Source organism: Pteropus medius, unplaced genomic scaffold, assembly GCF_902729225.1.
Source record: "Pteropus medius unplaced genomic scaffold, Ma_sr-lr_union100, whole genome shotgun sequence".
Lineage (NCBI taxonomy): Eukaryota > Metazoa > Chordata > Mammalia > Chiroptera > Pteropodidae > Pteropus > Pteropus medius.
Genome location: NW_024342471.1, coordinates 19369521 through 19391988, shown reverse-complemented (window position 1 = coordinate 19391988; position 22468 = coordinate 19369521). Strand labels below are relative to the sequence as shown.

The following is a 22468-nucleotide window of genomic DNA, read 5'->3' as shown; positions in this document are numbered from 1 at the left end:
TTAAAAACCTTGTGACAACCAAACAAAACAAGTCTGAAGCCCGACATGGCCTGAGAGCTGCCAGTGTGTAACCTTTCTGAAGGGCACATTCAGTGTCCAGGAACAAACACTTTCATCCTCTTAGGGCTCTGCCTTTCATTATCATTTATTTACTTATTTTGCATATTCGGCCATGCATTCATTCCGTGCTTGCATTTCACACACCTACTCATCCATTCATCCATCATCCATCCATCCTTTCATTCATGTATTTCACCCATCTATTTATCCATCTACCCACCCATCCACTTGTCTGTCCGTCTGTCCATCCATCCATCTATCCATCCATCCACCACCCACCCACCTAATTCATTCATCAATCTATCACCCCACACACCCATCCAGGTCATCATTCATCCATTACCATTCATGCATTTCACCCATCTACTCACCCATCCATCTATCCATTCACTCATGCATGCATGCATGCATCCATCCATCCATCCATCCATCCATCCACTTATCCATCGATAACCCATTTGTTAGTTCATTTACTCAGCCATTATTATTAGGCACTTGTTGTGTTCTAGACTCTAGGTTAGGCCATGTGGTGGGGTGAGGGGGGCGTGGTGAAGACTGTGACCCAATTCCTTTCCTCTAGAAACTGACCATCTAGTTTAGTAGAAATGAGAGGAAGGTGGCCAGAGACAAGGATGGAACCAAATAATGTTAGATTTAGATTCTGCCGTTTACCACCTGGGCAACCTTGGGCAAAGGATTAAACCGCTGAGTCTATCTCCCCCTCCGTGAAATGGGGCTAGCAGTAGAAACCTACGGCTTGCTCGCAGGCAGGGTGGCAGGGCCAGGCTGGGTTGGGTGACACATGTGAAGTGAGGCACGCAGCAGGCCCTTTACGGACATGGTGGTGACAGTGTTAGGCTGCTGGGAAACGCAGGCGGTGGCATTAGGCCAGTCTGGGGGTTGCTAGCCCAGTCTGGGGGTCCGGGGAGGCTTTGTGGAGGTGGCGGCTTCCAGAATGTCCCACCATGCCCTGTATTGGGAGAGGGTTGCTTTGTCATTATTCACACAGCTTCCCCCTGGTCGGCTGACACCCTCTGTGTCGCCTGGACCACACTGGTTCCCCTACTCTTGCTTCATTTCTAAAGGGCAGCTCTTTCTCTGAGCGTGAGCCCATCCTGCCCTCCCCACCCTCCCCGCCCCAGTCTGTGGGAAACTGTATGGAACAGAAAGGGCTGTGGGCTCCCTCTTCTAGATTTGTTGTTATTTTTCCCCATTTAAATGGAAACCATGCTTATTAAAGAAGATGAGGAAAAAACACATCAAACAAGAAAGAAGAAAAATTATTCTTTGTCCCATCTTAATGCAACCGCACTGAACGTTCTGGTTTTTTTCTTTCTCCTAAGCCAGCGTATTGGAATGTGTGTGTGTGTGTGAGTGCATGTGTTTGCCTCGTTATAAATCATACTGCTCAACTATTTAGTGTTGTGTTTTAAAAAACTTTTCCATTATATCCCAAGTATTTCCTCGCCCCGCCACTGCTCGTATTTGAAGGACTGCATTTGTTTCACGAGCAAATGTTAGTTAAGTGAGTAACTACTATAGTCTGTGGGAGAGAGAGCGAGGGTATAATAACACAGCCAACCCAGAGTGTGAACTCTGGGCCCGACGCTGTTCTAATCACTTACATTAAGTCCCTTCTTCTCCACACCCATGCTATGAGACATGTATCGCCATAACGCCCATTTTCCAGAGGAGAAATCTGTGGCCCAAGGTTGCACGGCTAAGAGGGGGAGCCGATACTTGAATCCATGGAGGCCGGTCACAGGGACTGGGCTCTGGGCATGCTGGCCTACTTTGTCATCCACAAACAGGTAATGTCGATCCAGCGTGATCAGAGCTGGAATGGGGGATGTGCAGAAGCATGTCACAGCCCTGAGGACACGCCAGACCCATCCAGCGGCATCAAGGAAGGCTTTCTGGTGGAGGTGACAGTTCGCCTCAGGAGGTGGAGGTGAGGGTGCTGCAGGCAGAAGGAGCGGCAGCGTGAGGACCTAAGAGAGGAGCAGACAGAGAGTGCAGACGAGCCGATGGCACTGACCGATGGCACTGACCGCAGTTAGAGAGGTGGGCGGGGCCAGGTCATGCGGGGGTTGGGGGCCCTGGGGGTCCTGGGGAGCCTGGAGGAGCCCCAGCAGGGTGTTAAGCTGGGATATGCTATGACCGAGGGGGCCTTCCCCGCCCTAGGCCAGGCAGTGCCCTAAGTCCGGCCCCTACAGCCCGTCTGTCCTCCCATTGTAGCACCCGGCACCCTGGGTACTTCTTGCCTGTTTGTCATTTCTCTGCTATTCTAGACTGATGAAAGTTCTGGAATGTGGGAATCTGGACTGAGTGGCTCACTGCTGAGTGGCCAAGGACCTAGGTCAGAGCTGGGCAGGTAAACATCCCGGAACGCGATAACGGTGACTAGCGTGTGGTGATACTGTTGAGACTGTGCCAGTGTCCTCTGCTACAGCCATGGAGACAGGGCCCCTTTCGTAGCCGCCTCAGGCCCTTCGGGGTACAAGGCCAATTGGGGATGCACCTGAGTCTCGAGGTTTGCCAGGACTTTGCTCCAACGTGCCCATAGTGTCTTGTGTACCTTAGGAGAGGCCCCGGTAAATAGGGGGCCGACCCTGCCTGGACGCTCTCGAAGCCATTCTCGAAGGTCACGAGGAACTGGTGAGGAATGGGGCCTGCGGGCGGCTGCCTTCCTATCTCCTCCCACGTCCCTCCCAGGCCTGTCTGGGACCCAGCATGGATTCACCCTCCTTCCGTCCACACCGCCCACCGCTGGAGGTGCGGAGAATCTTGGGGGACCATGAGCCCTTCCTCTGCTCGGCCCAAGGGCCTCCAAGGTAACTATTTACTCCTGGCCCCCTCAGCCAAGCCTGCTATCTTATCAGCTCAAACACTTCAGAGTTTGGGCCAAGAAGCCAAAGTCAATTTTGAAAAAAAGTCTTTAAAAGGCCAAAACACAAACACCAGGGAGGGTATTTGGAGGGGGGCGGAGAAGAGGTTGGGGACGGGTGAGCTTTTGGGTTCCTTCAATAGGCTCAGAAGTGCTCCAGTGACTTTCCCGGGTCCAGAGGCGTCTGTGCAAGGTGAGTCACTGTGGCACTGTGTGCAGTGGCAGCTTCAGTGTCCATCCCAAAGGACAGACACCTGACGAAGTACCAGACGGTCTCTAAAAGCCCAAACCACTTCATGTGCAGTGATATAAAAATAGATTGTAAAGTGGAAAAACGGAAGAGCAAAGATCTAATGCAGCGTGTATAATCAGATCCTTTCTGTGTAAACAGAAAAGGTGGGTATATATTTCTCTACATGCCTGTTTACGTATAGGAAATTTCTGGAAGCATTCGCCAGGTGTCTGGAAATGTCAGCTGCCTCTGGGGCAGGAGCCAGACCTCTCATCATACACTCCTTGTACCTTTTAAAATACTTAATGCCATGTTAATATAATATCATATAAATAAACTAATTTTGTTCCAGTAATTTTGTTCCAGCAAAGGGCCAATAGCATAAAAGATGAGGGGGAAAATGGCTGCAGAAGGCATAGAAACTTTTAGCACAGATCAGATTATTGAAGGTGTAGCTCAAGGGGAAACCTAAGCCTATCTAGATTTTCCTCAGGAGAGTTAAACCTTCAAATAAGGCTTTCATAGTTCTCTCGTGTTTTAGAAACCTAGCTTCTTAAAATGCCCTTTCAAAATATCACCTCATCGAATCTCTCGAAGAGGCTATAAAGTAGGATCAGATCACTGTGTAGTTTGCTTAGTTAATTCAGCAGATATTTATTATTTTAGGTGATGAGAATGTAGCAATGAACAAGACAATCAAGATCCCTGATCTCGTGGAGTCAATGGGTCTAGAAGTGCCAAAAAAGTCACAAGTAAACAACGACAGCAACATAAACCTGACAATTTCAGTTAGTTAGAGGCTCTGGGAAGACAATGAGACCAGGGGATGAAACTGACGATGGCTGGTGTGAGGAATGGTCAGTGACAGGTTCTCTGAGGATGTGACACTTGAATTCGGACGTGAATGAGAAAAAAGAACCAATCACATGAAAAGCAGGGCGAGGATGGTTCCAGGCAGCAGGAATAGCCAGTGCAAAGGCCCTGAGGCCACAATAAGCTTTGTTCGTGGGAGGGACAGAATGGTGGCCAGTGTGGCTGTAGTTTAGCGAAAAAGCCGGAGAGGATTGGGAGACCCAGGTGGAGAGGTCAGCAGAGGCTGAGCCTGTGGGCCTCATGGGCTTGGTAAAGAGTCCACATGAAGAATCTGAGGCTCAGAGAGGCTGAGTGATTTGTCCAGAGTCACACATTTGACGGTGGCAGAGCCGGGATTCAGACCCGGGCTTCTCAACTTCACATCCAGTCCTCTAAACGCTCACATGTGTGTATGTGGCAAAAACATGAAACGCGTTTCTATACAGCACGGCCCATGTTCTGAGAACACTGTGCGTTTTTTAAATTTCACGGGAAAGTGCACACATCATACAATGAATTCTCACCAAGTGGACAAACTCAGGTAATCGGCGCCCAGATAAACAAACAGAACATTCCAGAAGCTTTTCATGTCCCCTCCCAGTAACTCCTCTCCCCTCAAAGGTTAATTTTACTGCTTTTGAACTTTATATAAATGGAATCACACAATATGTGTTCTTTCTTGTCTGGCTTCTTTCACTCAGCATTATGGCTGGAAGAGTCACGGTGTTTCAGTAGACTTCTCCTGTGCTACAGGCCAGACCAAGATATTGTGTGAACCATGAGAAAGCGTCTCTCCTACAAAGAAGGCCAGGAAAATGTAGCTTCCACGGAAGGTAGTTCTAAGTATGTCGTTAAATGAAAAAGAAAAGTTCAAAACAATACGTGCAAAGCAATCTCCTTTTGGCGGAAAAAAAAAATTCTTTTACGTGGAGTCAAATTGATTCTAGAAAATTCATTAAATTTTCTTTTAATCATAGTTAGCGCACTACGAACTCTTAGTAAATCAAAATAGCCACCGAATCGGGGGGCTGTCTTGTGTTTGGGGACATGCTGAGCAAAGATAGGATCTGCCAGCTGGACTCACCTGCTCTATTTAGATATCCTCTCTGTCTCTCTGTCTCTCTGTCTCTCTGTCTCTCTGTCTCTCTTTGTTTTGTTCACAGCGATAAGCCCAGTGCCTGACACATAGTAAGTGCACAATAAATATTAGCTGAGTGAGTGATGTATAAATGAAAAAAGCAGCAGGTGAAGCAGTCCTGAAGGGTGACAGGGAGCAGTGGGGACTGTGGCTAACAAGTAGCCTTCGTCCGATCAGAAAGGTGCAACTACCACCTGGCTACCACCGAAAGTTCCCACGTTGGGAAGTGGGCCCCACGTGGCTGAGCTCCAAGTGTTTCAGGGGAAACTGGAAACTCCCATATTAATGTGAAATGTCTTGATTTTGATATCGTTGCCGATAAAAAACCTACACCCGCTCGCACCTAGGTCAAAACGCTTCCGAATGGGTCTCACAGAGTCCCAGGTTTCTGAAAAAGCTGACCGAAGTGACAAGAGGGGGTGCTGAACAAGCCACCATGGCCTTGAAGAGTTTCTGTGAAACGAGTGGCATTTTCACATTTAAGTTCTTGAAGTGATTATATTTCAGGGTGAGTTCCTTTCTCTTCTCATAACTCTCAGTTCCACCCTCATATTTATGCTGAGCCTGGGCATCTTTCCTCCACTCTGGAGCAAAGATCAAAAGTAAATATTGGCAGAACATTGGTTCTACTGTGACCCAGATAAGGAACAGCATAAAACGGAAATAGCGAGATTTTATTGCTCCTCCCACAACTTCCACCCCGACTCAACTCCCTCAATATTTACTCATTCATGTCACTTCATACAAATTCTCAGCGTTCATTTTGATGCCAACAGCGTTCATTTTGATGCCTGCTCTACCACTCCAGGGGCTCCAGTCTGTAAATGACCCTGTGAACCACGCCCCCGGAGCTGTCCCGTGGTCACCAACATGTGTTCATTGAGATCATCCCATCTTCACGGACTGTGACATAGGAACACTTTTTTTTTTTTGCTTTGGCAAATGTTTTCTGCCTTGTAAAAGTAACACACGCACATGGAGAAAAATTCAAACAGTATTAAAGGATTGTGGTGAAAAAATGTCTCCTTTTCGCCTTCCTCTGTTCTTTCCTAGCTCCCCTCCCCAGAAGCACCTGATCTTGCCAGTTCCTTGCATGCCCTTTCAAATATATAAACAAATCTTTTTTTCACTCTCTCGCCAAATATATATCCCACATACAACACAGAGATGTAATGTAACCTCTCTCTCTATTTCCTATGTTTCTCTGTCATTTCTTTTGGCACCGATGGTTTACGTGAGGGATCGGCAAACTACAGTCCTGAGGCCAAAGCCATGCGCTGCCTATTCTGTACAACGTGCAAGCTAAGAAGGGTTCTGACATTTCCTCACATTTTTAAATCGTTGAAAAACAGTCAAAAGAAGGCTAATATGTTATGACACATGAAAATTACATGAAATAAAAAAAAAGAATCTCAGTGTCCATCAATAAAGTTCTTTGGAACACGGTCCTGTCCATGTGTCTAAGCACTGTCTACGGCCGCTTTTGTGCCATGATGGCTCACTTGAGTATTTGCGTCGGGCACTACGTGGCCTGAAAAGCATAAAAGATTTACTAGTGGCCCTTTCCGGAAAAAGTTTGCCCACCCCTCATTTATACTGTACATCTTGTTCTGCGTTTTTCACGTCACCGTAGACCCTGGAGATCTTTTGATATCAGCATGTATTGATCTACTTCGTTCCTTTTCGTGAAGAAGGCTCTAGCACATCTCATTGTATCGCTGGGCTGTTTTTTATTTATCCAGTTCTTATGAAGGACCCCCGAATTCTTGTTTAAATGAAAAGAGTAAATGTCCTAGGACAGTCTGAACACTCCTGACAAGGATGAGACTCTCTTGTGGTTACTCAATTATTTATATTGTGTTCTTTCAGAAGTAGGATTTGTGGCAGCTTACAAGAAGAGAGGCAGGCCCCATGAAACTGTAAAACCACTAAAACAGAGGTGAAATATCAGGAAGGGATTGGAGTCGAGATGCCTGCCCTTCCCGGCCAAGGAAGCCTGGATTAAATTTGAGCTGGAGGCTATATTTGAATCATATTTGCAGATGATGCAAAAATCTTTGTGGGTGTTTATTTTCCTCAAGAGGGAGGTTGAAGACAGAATGCCTCTGAGAAGTTGGAAAAAATGCCAAGCAGGATAACACAGAACAGTGTTTCCTACCCTTACCATTGCCAAATCTTCAAGTAAATGAACTATTATTTACTGAACATTTTTCTTTAACTCATTGAGTTTTTTAAAAACCTTAAATACAGTTGTTTTATCTGGAGAAATGATATCCATGGTTCTGATGAGTTAGTTATATATTTATTTTTTCCAATGTACATAAATAATAAATGCTAAAATTAAACACGGACACACACACAGACACAATTTCATCCACGTACCACCTTTAGTCATCTTGCAAACCAACAGTGGTGCCTGTGCTAAACATTTAAAAGTGCTGGATGTCAGACACTGGGGGTTGCTTTGCCAACTGCCATTTCCCCCTCCTTCCTGCTGACAGAACCCTGACTTTTCTCAGCTGGCCATGTGCCCCCAGCCCTGGGAAGTAAACCTCATTTGACTTAAGCCAACCATGGCCATCCTAGTCTCCTGATTGGTCCAGGAGTGGTCATGTGACCCAGTTCGGGCCAAAGGGAAACTCTGCCGGAGGCTTCTGGGAAAGAATTCCCTCTCTGATAAGAAAGAGGCACACGAAGAGAGACTTATTTGTGCCTTTCCTTCCCTTCCTGCTTGGACATTATTGTGTGAAGAGGTGATGAGTGAGCTATGGCAGCCATCTCGTGATATTAGGCGACCAGCCTAAGGACAAGCTGGTGTCTTGTTGATGATGGTGGGGAGGGAGGGTGCGAAGAGCCTTGGTCTTTTATGACAACCTTGAGATGCCAAATATACCCAAGGGTCTCTAATCTCCAGATGTCTTTTAAGTAAACAATAAATGTTATTATAGTCTGAACCACTCTAGCGGAGCCTCTGAAGCTATCCTAATTGGAGCCAATTGGTTGTCCTTTAGAGCTAGACTTCAGGGTCACACACACTCATGGTCATATTCCAGCTCCACCAAATACTCCCAGCTCTGTTACCCTGGGCAAGTGACTTAATTTTTCTAAGCATTAGTTTTCTCACCCATAAAATATAAATAGTCATATTACTCATCTCAGACAGTAATTTTTTGAGGAAAATTTTAAATTCATTTAAAGCACTTAGAATATAGTAAGTGCTGTTATTTTTGTTGTTAATTCTTTCTATAATATTTTTCTAATTCTCTAAAAATAGGGGGAAGGCAACATGGACAGAGACGGGAAGTCGACAGCACCTAATTAAAGGCCACCAGCTGGGTAGAAGAAGAGTAGAAAATGACCCGAGGGTCGGAGCTGACCACAAGCTGAAGATGAGTCAGTGCTTCAGTAAAACAAGTTCAGTGTAAGCCAGGCGGACTGGCCTCCGAGTATGATAGGCAGACTCCTGGCTGTGAACTTTCTGCTCCACGATCCGTGACTCACACCTTTCCAGGAGCATGGACTCTACATTTGGCCAACTCATCTTTTTAAAGGATGTGGGAAGTTGTCCTGGGTCCAAAGGCCTGGAAACGGTGGCCTGGGGGGCTATTTACGTAAGAGAGAAGAGCGAGGTCATCACTGCCTTATGTTTAATTTACGAAGCAGCTGCTGGTCATGTCTACAGCAGCTGGAATGGAAGGAAATAGACCAGGAGGTATGGCATGAGCAGAAGGAGCACTGGATGGTGAGTCACTAAACTCATGATTTCACCATGTGACCCAGGGAAGTTCCCCTCCATTTCAGACCTCAGTATCTCCATATGTATAATGGGGATCCAGAGTACCCTATGACCATGACAGACAGAAATGCATTTGGCTGAAAGCACCTGGAAATCCAACTGACTGTGGCTTAAACAAGCCAGGATTTATTTTCCCCACATAATACAAAGTTCAGAGGGAGGCAGCTGTTAGTCTTGAATTAGTGGCTCAAGAAAGTCAGGGGTCTTGCTGGCATCTCTGTAATCCTCTTGAATTCTCCCTCATGGTTTTGGGATGAATACTTCTTAAGGTAGGAAGAAGGAAGAAGGGCAGCACCGGCCACATCTGTCCCCTTCATCCTTTCTCAGAACCTCAGAAGAGCTCCCCTCACATCTCAGTGGACAGAGCTGATCACATGACTGATCACATACCTGTCTCAGCTGCAAAGGATGCTGGGTAAGTGAGGATGTGGGCCCTATGGTGAAAGGTGAAAGGGAAAAGGGAATGAGTGTTGGGTCTGCTGACCACAGGGTCTCAGGGCAACAAACCCGTCATTCTGGCCCCCCACGGCCTCGGGCATCTGGGACCACGTGGAGCCCTCTCAGCTTTAGTTTAAGTTGTGAGAACAAGGCCAGAGTTCGAATCCTGACTCCAACACTGCTCTCTGTGGGACTGCGGGAGAGTCACCTCATGTCCCTGAGATTTCACGTCTCATCTGTACAGAAAATAAAATCCGCTTCCTAACTGTGGCTTCAGGATTGTCTTCATGGGTGAGCAACCCGTGTCATCACACAGCACCTCACACTCTGAAGGGCCCTGAACTTGGTTTAATGCTCTGCTATGGCCAAGTTGAAACCCTTAGTAATTTCGGAGCCAGGGCCCCTGCGTTTTCATTTTGCACTGGGTCCTGCTAATCCTTAGCGGGTTCCGCATGGTTTGTCAAGCCCCGCCTGGCCCGCCTCCCTGCTCCTCCCGGCCTTGCTTCCTGCCATCCTCTTCCTCCTCTTCACTCAGTTGCCACCAAACACCCTTCTCCTCCCAAATGCGCCAAGCTTACTCTCGCCTTAGAAGAGAATGACCTGGCAGCAGGTGGCTCTGTGCAGCTGGGGCAGCCTCTGAAGTCATTGGAAGATGTCCGCTGATCACTCTCTCCTGACTCAGCAGCAAGGCCTTCTGGGAAGGGTCTCCGGCTGGCAAAAATCCACTTCATTTTTGTTTTTAGATAAATACCTGTTTACTATCTTGGTAACACATGTTGGAACAGAACTTTAGAATGCTGGCAATGTGGAAATGAGACAGTGCTGCAGAGGATGAAAAGTTTGAGTTTTGGAGTCAACGTTACATTACCTAATGGCTGTGTGGCCTTGGGCAAGTCACTTCACCTCTCTGAGTCTCAGTTTCGTTTCATGTAAAGACAACAGCATTTACTTCACTGTGCTCTTGTGAAGATGAACAGACTGAGAAAACGCTCAGCACCTAGTAATCATTCAGCAAATTGTCATTGTTATTAGAATATCAAAAATTCCGAATGAATAATGAATAAAAATGAATGAATGAATGAATAATGAAAAGAAAAAGAAAAAGACTGCCTCTTTCCTGAAGCCAGTTCTGGTTTTCTCTCTTCTCAACTTCCAGAGCATTCTACATGGATTTCTCACTGTCTAGTTCTGCTGCACGAATTTGTTTGCCATCCTGGAAATAGCTATTTTACTTGCATAGTCTGGATCTTTCAGCTGAAAGTGATAGAAATAAACCCAACTCAAAATGGCTTAAGAAAAAAAGTGCGTCTGTGTGTGCGCGCATGCACACTCATTGGTTTTTTATGTCAATGAAGTTTTCGAGATGAGTTGAGCTTCAGGAATGTCTGGATCCAGATGAGCATCTGCTCTCTCTGTTTTCGGCTGCATCGGTTAGGTCACCCCATGTGGTGATAAAGATAGTCCCCAGCTTTCCCTGGGCTTCCATTCTGCCATGTCGGCAAGCCCCTGGATAGAAGCTGACTCCCCTGTGGAGTCCCAGCACAAGTTTGGGAGTGGCCTCACTTGGGTCACGTGTCCACCCCAGAACCAATCCTGGGGCCGGGGGGATGGAATATGCTCACTGCCCAGGCCTGATCTATCTGTCACTCTTGTTGGGGAGACGCCTACTCCCTCTTGAGCTGTGTGGAGTGACAGTGGAGAAGAAGTGGTTCCCAAAAAGAAAACCACGGGGCCGCTACCAGAAGGTGGGGGATGGACAGCGGTCAGATGCAAACAACAGCTGGCCATTGAACACCCCTCCCAACCGTTTTGCTGTTTCTACTCAAGACTTCCTGTAGACATGCTTGGTGATCAATAAATGTGAGTGATTGTACAAGAAGACTACTGAAAAACAAAGTTCATGTGAGTGATCATGTGATGTGATCTTAGGGATAATTTCTTCGGGGCAGTTAAAGTAGCTTCTGATTTTCCACCTCCTGCCCATTTTTATTCTAAGCCCACAGGTTGTCATCATTTCAAAATTCAAAGCCTTGATTCTGCCTCCCTCAGAGCAAAGCGAGGCTGCTTCGCGGGCCATGTCCCATGGCGGGTCTCCGCCCACCGCAGAGGCGCAGGCAGATGGCGGGTGAATCAAGAGCGGCTCACTGAGCCCTGTGGGACGTGCCCAGGAGGCCTCGGACAAGGGAGCTGACGAGCAGGGTCTGATAAAGGCAGTTGTCTCCGGGCCTCCTTCCTCCTCATTGGCTGGCTCCTGCAGGCCACACCGTCACTCAGTTCTATATCTCATCGAGAACGTCCAAAGAATCCTCTTTACGTCTGGGCCACACACAGGGTCTGGTAGGTGATGCCTGGAGCGAGTGGGCCCAGGGGCCTGGCAGACTTGGACACACACTCTCAGTCTAAGGGGAGCACTGGGACTCAGTTACAATGCACCGTGGCCCCATGAAAATGTGGGAACAATGTAGCCAGATCTTCTGGTTCCTTTAAATAGACTTTGTTTTTTAGAAAGTTTTAGGTGCACAGCAAAACTCAGTGGAAAGCACAGAGAATTCCTGTATGCCCCCTGCCCCTTCCACACACAGGCTCCCCGACTGTCAACTTGCCCCACCAGAGTGGGACGTTGGTGGTGTCCAGTCTGTGGGTTTGGACAAATGCATAATGACATGTATCTACCATTGCAGTATCAGAGTAGTTTCACTGCCTTAGAAACCCTCTGTGGTCTGCCTGTTCCTCCCTACCTCCCCCACTAACACCCAGCAACTACTGACCTTTTCATTGTTCCCACAGTTTTGCCTTTTCTAGACCTTCCATTTTTTATTGCCTTTTCATATAATCTCCATGGCTTCAGCTGGACAGCCAGCGTCCACTCTGAATGGTAGCTGACCCGGCTGCCCGGGTTAGATATTTTGAATATTATTCCTGGAACTATCCTTTTCTTTAAATGCTGATGATAAATCTTAATTTTAGGAAAACACCATAGAGCAGACAAAATCAAATAGGCTACAGGCTGCATTTGGCTCAAGGGCCACCAGTTTGAGACAGATATGGGGATTCAGAGGAGTGAGGTTGGGGTCTGGAAGATCTATCCCAATTCTGCCCCTTCGTAGCTGTGTGACCTTGGACTAGTTACCCTGCCTCTCTGAGTCTATCTGTCAAGTAAAGGCCTTGAACATGTGACTGCAGGGCCAATCTCTGAGGTGTGATGTCCTGGCATTTTCATAAGTTCCCTCCAATGGCAGTATGCACAACAAATCAAAACATGAATGAATCGCGCTTGTAAAATTCGAAGACAAGAAAACCGTCAAAAATCCCTGGGGTAGAGAGAAACAAGAGAGATCGGTAGATTGAGTCTTGATAGCTATCTGGCTGGGCAAAGGGAAAACCATTTCTTAGCACCTCAGAAACCCACTTACAACCACCGTCTTTTGGGGGGCGCTAACACTGATCCCTGCAGCCAGGCTGCCTGGGGTCTCATCCCAGTTCTGCCATATACCGGTGCTGTGACCTTGAGTGAGTAACTTCAGGGGTGCTGGTCTATGTGACTGGCAACCCCCTAGAGTAGCAGTACAGGGCTGTCCCTGGTGGCCCTGTCTGGAAAACGGGGATAATATTTGTGAGGGTTAAAAGCGTTAACACATACGATACGCTTGAAGCATGCCTGGTACAAAGTAATGGCTTCCTAAACAGCCACCAAGAGAAATGTCATTATCTCTGCTGTGCACCATGTGCTTTACCTGCATCTAGCACTACTGTAATCACCCTATTTTAAAGAAGAGAAAACCGAGGCTCAGAGGGGGTCGGTAACTTGTCCAGGATCATCCAGCTAGTAAGTGGCAGATGACGACAACCACAAAAGCAATAACACTACTGGAGACATCTAAATGCTGATTTAGCACCTAAGTTGTCATACGCTGGACCTCCTGCTTCAAGCACATTATCTCGAGTCCAGCCCCCGACCCCTGCCCTAAGAGAGTGCATTTCCCACCGCCCCTAAACTCCACAGGACCTGAGAGAGGCTCAGCTCCAGGCAGGTCTGCAAGAGTATGAATCTAGTTCTCTGGGTTCATGGATGGGTTCTAGTGGGGGCCCTGGCCCTGTGACCAGAGCCTCACCCTTTCTTCCCCTTTTTATCCTTAGATTTCAAAGCACTTGACACTCTAATTAGAGAAGACACCTTCCTGCACAACCGAGAGGCAGCTATTTGTAATTAACTGCCTCTGTGAGGCTGCAGGGCAATGGGGCTGCAAACACTACTAATTCTGGAATATACTCACAGGATGTGGCCAGGACAGCCTTGACCGCCACCTCCTCAGAGGCCCTCTCAGACTACCTGATCCAAAGCAGTTCCCTATTCTCTCTCATCTACCTGCTCTGTTCCCGAGTACCATTTATCAGTTTTCTTAAGTGTGTATTTATTTAATAGCATATGGACTTAAAAGAATAACAGCAGCTACATTTATAGAGCAGCCACTGTGTGCTGGTCATGAACTTTGCTTTATTAACCTCCTGGGCACAGAGAGGGTTAAGTAACTTCATCAAGGTCCCACAGCTAGTGAGGAAGCTGTATTTAATTGCTTATTTGTTTGTTCATTTGTCTATTTAGTGTTTGTCTCCCCCACTTGCCCATCCAACCATCCAATCGTCTATCCATCCATTTATCCAACACATTTATTTAACAAAAACTATACGTCTGGCTAGGCTTTAGGGCCCGAGGACACAGAAGTGATCTCATTCATTGATGTGTCCCTGGTGCCTAGTCCCATGTCTGGCACGTAGTAGGCACTCAGTGAATACTTGTGGATTGAATGAACTCAGGATCCTGCGCTTAGCCTATGTGACAGCACAAGTCTCTGTGTAAGCACAGATGGCTCTTTCTGCACTCTGGGGAGAAGGGATGGCTCCTTTCTAACGCTCCATGCTCCCGCACATCTCCACAGCTTTGCTCAAGCTGTTTTCTTGTGGCCTTTCCTTTCCTATCATCTAGATCGGGGGGTTGGTAACCACAGCCCGGGGGCCAAATCTGGCTCATCACTTGTTTCTGTACATAAAGTTTTATTGGAACACGGCTGCTTTTGATCTACCACAGCAGAATCGAGTTGTTGCAACAGAGACATGTAGAACCTAAATATTTACTATGTGGCCCTTTGCAGCTGTTTGCTGACCCTGATCTAGCTGACTTTTCCATATCCTTTAAGAAAGAGCTGAAACACCTCCTTCCCCAGGAACCATTCTGTGATCGTCCAGGCCGGGTTATGGGCCCCTAATATGTGCTCTTATAACCCCATGTTTCCCTCTCAAACAGTGTTTCTCAACCTATCTCCACCTCAGGAGCCTTTTTAGATATATTTTCTCTAATTGCCAACTCCCCTCCCCCAAAGAAATTTTAATACACAAATAAACTGTATATCTATGTACTGTGGCCCATTGGAGGGCCTCAAACCATTCTAATATCTCAGATTTGTTTGCCCTTCTTGCGAATGCATGCTAACATAACTTGTACTGCTCTGTATTCATCCGGCTGAACAGAATGTATTGAGCATCTACTATGTGCCAGGGCCCTGTTCTAGGTGCAGAAGACACATGGTGAAAATAGCAGACACAGCTCCAGCATATGACTGTCTTCATGGGAATGGCCCCTCGCCAGACTCTGAGCAACTTGGGGGCAGGGACCAGGTTAATTCGTAAGATTTATTTCCCAGAGCCCGGCACATAGTAGGTGTTTTCATGGGTTCAAAAAATCGTTTTCGTAAAAACTTAATTAATTAATTAATTAATTTTAATTGAAGAAATGATTTAAATTTTTTTCTTTTTCTTTTTTCCTCCCGTCTACCTCCCCCATCCCCCAGAAAATTGTTGACATGAGTATTTATGGAAATGTAACGGTACTAGAAGGACAGGTGATTGGAAAAAATAAAATTGCATTGGAATAGAGACTGGGATTGTCAGATTGATGGTCACTCAGTCAGTCGACAGTTAGTCAATGCATGATCTGGACCATGGTTAGACACCATCCTCCCAAGGCTCTGTGATATAGATGGCACAAAGTGCTGGTCCCAACTATGGATGTGTATTTTGGTTGTTATTTACAGCTGATAACACACATATAGAAATTAAATCTATTGCCAACCTTTAGATATTGGGAGATTTCATATAAAAAATCTGAACTTCTGTCTTCTCAGGAACAAAGAGGAACAATGTGGCGGCCTCGGGCCTGCATTCCTCACTGGTGAGCATGAGATGGCACTGAGCAGCAGATGCCCCTTCAGATGGGACATACACTCACCAGTCTGCCCCAGCCTCCGCCCTGCCCTGCTCAGCACCTCGCAGTAACTCTACCGCCAGCCCCCTCGCTCCTGCTAGGCTCTTCAAGGCTTTTAAGTATTTGATTCCCAGAGTGTGGTGGCAGGAGGGTCTCCGAGAACTGAGGGGCATGTCTATGGCTGTGGCAGCCTGTTGGCTCTCTGCCCCAGCCCCTGCCCTTCTGCTGCTCCTCTGTATCTCCGTGCAGAGCTGCCTTTCCCCACTCCCCTGCCCTCTGGCTTCCTCTGGGTTTGGCCTGGGAGAGGCAGCACTGAAGAGAGAAGCCAGGGTACTTCTCCGCCTTGCTGTGCCTTGAGCATTAGACATGCTCCTCCGTGGCCGCAGGCTCTCCCTGGTTCTAGCCCTCACCAGCGGCTGGCTTCTGGGCTTCATTGACACCAGTCTCCTGTCCTTCCGGCCCCAGAGACGGTAGCATCTTCCTGCTCTGGATTGTCTTGCCTTCCTGTGGCTTCTTCACTGCACATAACCAGTCCCCATGTTAAACTCCCTTTGTTGAAGGACCTGAGTGTGTGCCTTCCCCTCCCTGGGAGATAAAAGAACATCAGGCTGGATGGTCCCAGAGTCATCTGGTTGCTGGGCTCCTCAGGGAAGGGACAGCGTCTCTGACCTCCATGACCCCGGCTGGTGGACTCTAGGTGGGGAGGCCCTGGTGAGGTGGGAGGAAAAAACCTTTGCCGCATTGCTGGAGATGAGCACCTGGATGAGACGGGGGCCGCGGAGCAAGGTCGACAATGCCAGGGGCCGCACAGAGGAGGGGGACCGGGGCGTCCAGGTGGAGTATTTTTCTGACCGCTGGGAGGGGCGAGACATGGGTCCCGAACTGAGAAGCCAGAAGATAAAACCTGGCACCTTGCCAGCACGCAACACAGAACCCATCAGGGGACTGGGCCTGGCCTTGGCTCTTGCCAGACTGAAGGCGGGTGGGGAGTGGGGAGAGTTGATAGGGCATGCTCGTTGTAACATAAATGGCGGGGGCCAGTTTCATTCTTTCTTGAACTGAGGAATTTGCAACCCTGTGCTTGTGGTGATCGCACTGGCGGAGGATGATTAATTAAACTATTAAAAACAAAAAGGAACTACATTGGATGTTCTTTTCGCTTCCTTTTGATGGGCAATTCGGGGAATTCTTCTTTCGGGGTGTGTGCGTGCGTGTGTGTGTGTGAGTGTGCGTGTGCGTGACCTCCACGCGTTTCCTCAGAGCTCCTAGCTGGGGTATTTTAGAAAATGAGTGTCTGCTGTGTGATATAACATGAGGCTCTGTAGGGCAGCTCATCTTTGGGGATAAACATCTTCCCGGCGTTTTGGTCATTGTCCTCCCCACAAGATTGAAACCACCAGGGGGACAGCAATATGCCCGCTTTGCTCCCCTCGTACTCATGAGCTTGACACATAGTCGGTGCGAAAGTACTAAGAAAAGTCTCGGCACTCCATACCCCAAAATTAAGTCCAAATGGATTAAAGACTTGAGTATAAGACCTGAAACCATAAAAGTCCTAGACGAAGAGATAGGCAGTAATCTCCTTGACATTGGTCTTGGTGATGATTTTTTTGGATTTGACACCAGAAGCAAAGGTGACAGAAGTAAAAATAAACAAATGGGACTACATCAAACTAAAAAGCTTCTGCACAGCAAAGGAAACCATCAACAAAATGAAAAGGCGACCTACCAAATGGGAGAACATTTTGTAAATCGCATATCTGATAAGGAGCTAATATCCAAAATATATAAAGAACTCATACAACTCGACAGCAAAAAAAAAAAAAAAAAAATCAAACAATCTGATGAAAAAGTGGGCAAAGGATCCAAATAGACATTTTCCCAAAGAAGACGTACAGATGGCCAACAGCCACATGAAAAGGTACTTAACATCCGGAACCATCAGGGAAATGCAAATCAGAACCATGATGAGATATCACCTCACACCTGTTAGACTGGCTATTATCAAAAAGTCAACAAACAACAAATGCTGGTGAGGATGTGGAGAAAAGGGAACCCTCATGCAACTGTTGGTGGGGATGTAAATTGGTGCAGCCACTATGGAAAACAGTATGGAGGTTCCTCAAAATATTAAAAGTAGAACTATCATATAACCCAGCAATTTCACTTCTGGGTATTTATCCAAAGAAATCTAAAACGCTAATTCGAAAAGATGTATGCACTCCTATGTTCACTGCAGCACTGTTTAAAATAGCCAAGATATGGAAGCCACGAACATGCCCACTGACGGATGAACGGATAAAGAAGATGCAGTATATATACATACACACAGTGGAGTATTATTCAGCCTTGAAAAAAATGAAATATTGCCTTTTGCAACAAAACGATGGACCTTGAGGGCATTAGGTTAAGTGAAGTAAGTCAGACAGAGAAAGACAAATACCATATGATCTCACTTACATATGGAATCTAAAAAAACAAAAAACGAGCTCATAGATATAGAGAACAGAGATGGGTGGGTGAAGGGGGTTAAAAGGTACAAATTTTCAGTTATAAAATATGTAAGTTATGGGGATGTAATCTACAGCATGCTGGCTATAGATAATAATACTGTGTTGCATATTAGAAAGTTGCTAAGAAAGTAGATCTTAAAAGTTTTCATCACAAGGAAAAAAATTTTTGTAATTATGTATGATAGCGGATGTTAACTAGACTTATTATGATGACCATTTCACAATATATACAAATATCAAATCATTGTGTTGTACACTTGAAACTAATATAACGTTATACGTCTATTATACCTCAATAAAAATTAAATTAAATTAAAAGTCTTTTGTAGTTGCTTTGTTCCCCAGCACAGTTCTGGAACCTCTGGGATCTACCTCTGAACATCTGCACATGCTGTTCCCTCTTCCAGCCCCTTTGGCCCAGTTAATACCTCTTCTCATTCACATCTCAGCTCCAATATCACCTCCTCAGGGAAGCCTTTCCTGATTTTCCAGATGAGATTTGGTCCCCTTGTTTTGGCCTTACATTATTCATTCGTTTATTCATTGTTTCTTTTCATCACTTAAACATTCAACCACTTATCCAACAAACATCCATAGAGTACCTACTCTGTTCTAGGATTTGTGCCAGGCACTGGGGACATAGTCCCTGCCCTCCTGGAGCTCACATTTGGGGATCATTCAGTAAACAAGTAAATAGATACGATAACGTCAGACCGCTACGTGCTATGAAGTAAACAAACAGGGTGACATGGCGAGAAAGTGACTGGTGGGAGGTGGCGGCCTCTCTGAGGAGGTGATGTTTGAAGCAAGATTTGAGTCAAGAAGAAGGAGCTGGCTGCAGGAAGATATGGGGAAAGCATACCTTGGAGAAGGAAGAGTAAATGCAAAGGCCCTGAGGTAGGAATGTGCCCAGCACAGTTGAGAAACAGCTGGGAGGCTATCATGGCTGGAGCACAGTGGGGAGAGGTGATCTCAGAAGGGTAAGGAGGTGGTAGGTCGTGTAGGGCCTTGATGCCACAATGAGGACTCTGGATTTTGATCTGGGACAGAGGGCAGCTGTTGGAGGGTTTTGACAAGGTCTTGTGTCTCTTCCCAGTACCAGCCTTCATCGCCATTTGTATTTCTGCTTTTGTGTGACTATTAGAGTGGTGTCTGGCTTTCCATCTGATTGTGAGTTCCCAGCGGGAGCAGCCACGTCCCTTCTGATCCCCAAATATCTGTGCGTCTGACTCACAGAACAGGTAGGCCTCAGGTTGGGTGCCCCCGGAAGCAGAAACTAAGACAAAGATTCAAGCTGTTTGTTTGTGAAGTGGTTCCAGGAAGTAAAGGAGTGGGGAAGGCAGCCACACAGGGCACATTTATGAGCAGGTTACTGCTATGGGCAACTGGGGCTCAGTCCCACTGGGGAACTCCGGGACCAGTGTAGAATACGCCCCTCAAAAGGCAAAGAAATGGTTTTCTATCCACCACCTCCATCAGTCACTGGGTGAGGGCTGCTGCTGGGGCAGGAACTTGTGGGCACTTCCAGCTTGTCCTGCATGGCCTCAATGGGCTCTGTTGGCCAGAAAGAGAGCACTCAGCAAAGAGATTCAGGCACTGGCATTTGGAAGCTATTGGGTCGGCGAACAGTGGGGTGCAGTCTATATTTAAGTAAATGAATGACTGCTTACCAGCAGAACAGCTGAGAGAAAAATCTTCCGAACATGTTAGCGTGGGCCTTACTTCCTCTCGAATTTTCAGCGAATCCCCAAAATTCCTCAGGATGATGGCTTTTGCTCCAGTCTGTTGGTTTTTGTGTGGCTGGGATAGAAAGTTCTGGAAGCCTGCCCTGCCGTCTCAGGAGGCTGGGGCTCACCACATCCTGGGAATTTGGAGAAGAGAAATCTGGATTTTTCTCTAGGAAGCAGTTTCCTCAACAGTCCACCAGCCTTTAACAGTGTTCAACCCTTTCTTACCCGGGCAGGCAGCCCTGACGGTGTGGGCCCTGCATTCCAGGAGCAAAACCCTGCCCTCCTTCCCCTGCCTGGGAAAACTGGACCACATTCGGTTGGCACCGTGCCCTCCGCCCACCACCCAGAAACTGGTCTGGGTGGCAACAGGGTGGGTGGGGAGGAAGGCAGAGCTGTTTGAACATGTCCTTCGCCATCTCGGGAGAGGTGGGAGATGGCAGGAATCAAGCTGCAGAAATGTGATGAGGTTATAGTTTCCCCTGATGCAAATCCCCTCGCCCCGTGACTGGGCCTGTGCAGACAGAGAGGGTGAGTGATATAAAGCCGTGGTTGGGCAGGGAGATGCCTTTCAGCAAAGGATATCAAAGGATCCTGCCCATTACCTGGAACCCATGAGGCTTCACACCCACGCCAGGCACTAGGTAAGTTGTGGGCATTACCCATTAGACCAGGTTCCTTAACCATGACACTGTTGACATTTGGGGCTGGATATTTAGTTCTCTATGGTGGGGGCTGTCCTTTGCTTTGTAGGGTGTTCAGCAGCCTCTACTCACTATGTGCCGGGGCGCAGGTCCCCTTTCCCAGTCATGTTAATCAAAAATATTCCCTAGGGTACTAAATCATCCCTGATTGAGAACCCGCAAGTACTTACACAAGAGCTTACTTTGTTCCGAGCCCTGTGTTCAGTGATTTATATGTCTCGGTGCACTGAGTCTGTACAACAAACTTATCAGGTTGGGGCTGATATGGCAGTTCCATATTATCGTGCCCAAGCTGCTACTTTTGTTCTCCCCCCCTAAGATGTTGCCCTGGTCTCGACCTCACATCCATATTTTAGCCAGTGGGAAAAGGAAAGGGGGAAAGGCTTACCCCTTCCCTTGGAAGTACAACCTGGAAGTTGTCCATTTTGCTTGATCTCCTCCTATTGGTCAAAATGTGGTCACATGGCCACATCTAACTGCAAGGGAAGCTGGGAAATGTAGTCTTTATTGAAACGGCCCTATGCTCAACTATGAGTCCATTATTATGGAAGTGGGGCAGGATATTGAGGGACAACTAGCCCTCCAACCACATCCCATTTCATAGATGGGGAAACTAAGGCACAGAGTGGTTGAGTACTTCTCCAAGGTCACACAGAGAATAAGAAGATAAAGTAAGAAATGTATATAAGGCGTCGGGCACCCCATAGGAGCTCAAAGCCATCCTTCTTCCTTGTCCCTCTCCCCTCGCATCTTTTTAGCATCATCCATTGCAATTTATTAGTTTCAAGAGTCTCCTTTAGTGGAGGATGCTGGAAGTTTTCCTGCACCCCCAGGACTAATGAGTTTCCTTTGACCCCTGAAACCCGCACCCTTTAGGTCATCCAAAGTCACCCAAAGGTTTTCTGAATCATTTCTCAAGGGGAGCAAAGGACCCGTGGCCTCTGCTTCTATCCACGCCCAGATTCCCCTAAACTTGGAGGAAACTGAGCCCCAGAGAGGGGAAGTGACTTTCCCAAGGCCACACAGCTGGCTCCAGGAAGAGCCAGGACTAGGACCCCAGATGAAGAGCCCTGGCGAAAGGCCGTCTTCTGGCTTCTAAATCTCGGCTGCCTCACTCCTCCGTCTTCTCGTTTCCTATTCTCCGTCCTTGTACATTTGTGCGTTTTCCGTTTTCATCCCTTTACTCCTATGTTAGTGAGATATCTGGAAGAAACCGAGGTTTACACTGTGATGATACCATTCCTTGTTTACCCAACAGCCAGACTCTCTCATTCTTAAAGCAGAACCCTGTTCTGTTCAGCGGTGGAAGGCAGTAGGGAGAGGTGGGGAGTGTGGGGAATTGGAACATCCCTTTCGAACACTCCCACCTCCAGTTGATTGTTGTCAAGCAGAACGTGGGCTCAGCAGGGTCAAATCTTCCAGTGTTTTAAAGGAGGTAGAAATCTGGGTTTTAATGTAAAATCTCTTGATTTGGGAACATTGGCTCAAATTTTATTAAAATGACACGTGGGCCAAAGGAAACATATCTGCAGGCTTGTGGGCAGCCAGGAAAAAACCTCAGTTGTTTACCTTTGAAAGAAGAGGCTGCAACTGCCACAAGGAGGGAAGCAGAGGAGAGGCTGGGCTGGAGGCAGCTTTGGCAGGTGGGGTAGTGCTTGGGGCTAGGAATTACAGCCAGGTCAGGTTCAAATCTCCTCTCTCTCAGGCAACAGGTGTGTGATGATGGGTGGGTTGAAAAGACCCTCCATTTTCCAAACCACTTAGAGAATGTGATCGTATCCATCTCACTGGGGAGCTTGTGAATTCCACAGAACAAGCTGACATAGGTAAGGCACCTGGCACATAGGGAGTGTAAAATAATC

At 47.2% G+C, this 22468-nt stretch overlaps 2 long non-coding RNA genes across 9 annotated transcripts in view; one reads left to right on the top strand and one right to left on the bottom strand.

The window, feature by feature from the left end:
• Positions 1-21355, bottom strand: part of LOC120603803 (uncharacterized) — a 49128-nt gene extending 27773 nt beyond the window's left edge. For both annotated transcript variants that reach the window (XR_005653146.1, XR_005653145.1), the window contains exons 1-2: positions 20995-21355; positions 19846-20036 (exon numbers count right to left, since the gene is read on the bottom strand). This is a non-coding gene — a long non-coding RNA (uncharacterized LOC120603803). The remainder of the gene's footprint in view (positions 1-19845; positions 20037-20994) is intronic.
• LOC120603802 (uncharacterized) lies at positions 1948-16414 on the top strand. 7 transcript variants are annotated; one of them, XR_005653142.1, is made up of 6 exons: positions 1948-2124; positions 2352-2894; positions 3091-3931; positions 4733-4864; positions 8444-9380; positions 15583-16414. It is a non-coding gene; the product is annotated as an uncharacterized LOC120603802 (long non-coding RNA). The 7 variants fall into 7 exon arrangements; XR_005653143.1 differs by lacking the exon at positions 15583-16414 and adding an exon at positions 10147-10332; XR_005653139.1 differs by lacking the exon at positions 15583-16414 and having other exon boundaries at positions 8444-9508.
• Positions 21356-22468: the final 1113 nt, after the last annotated feature.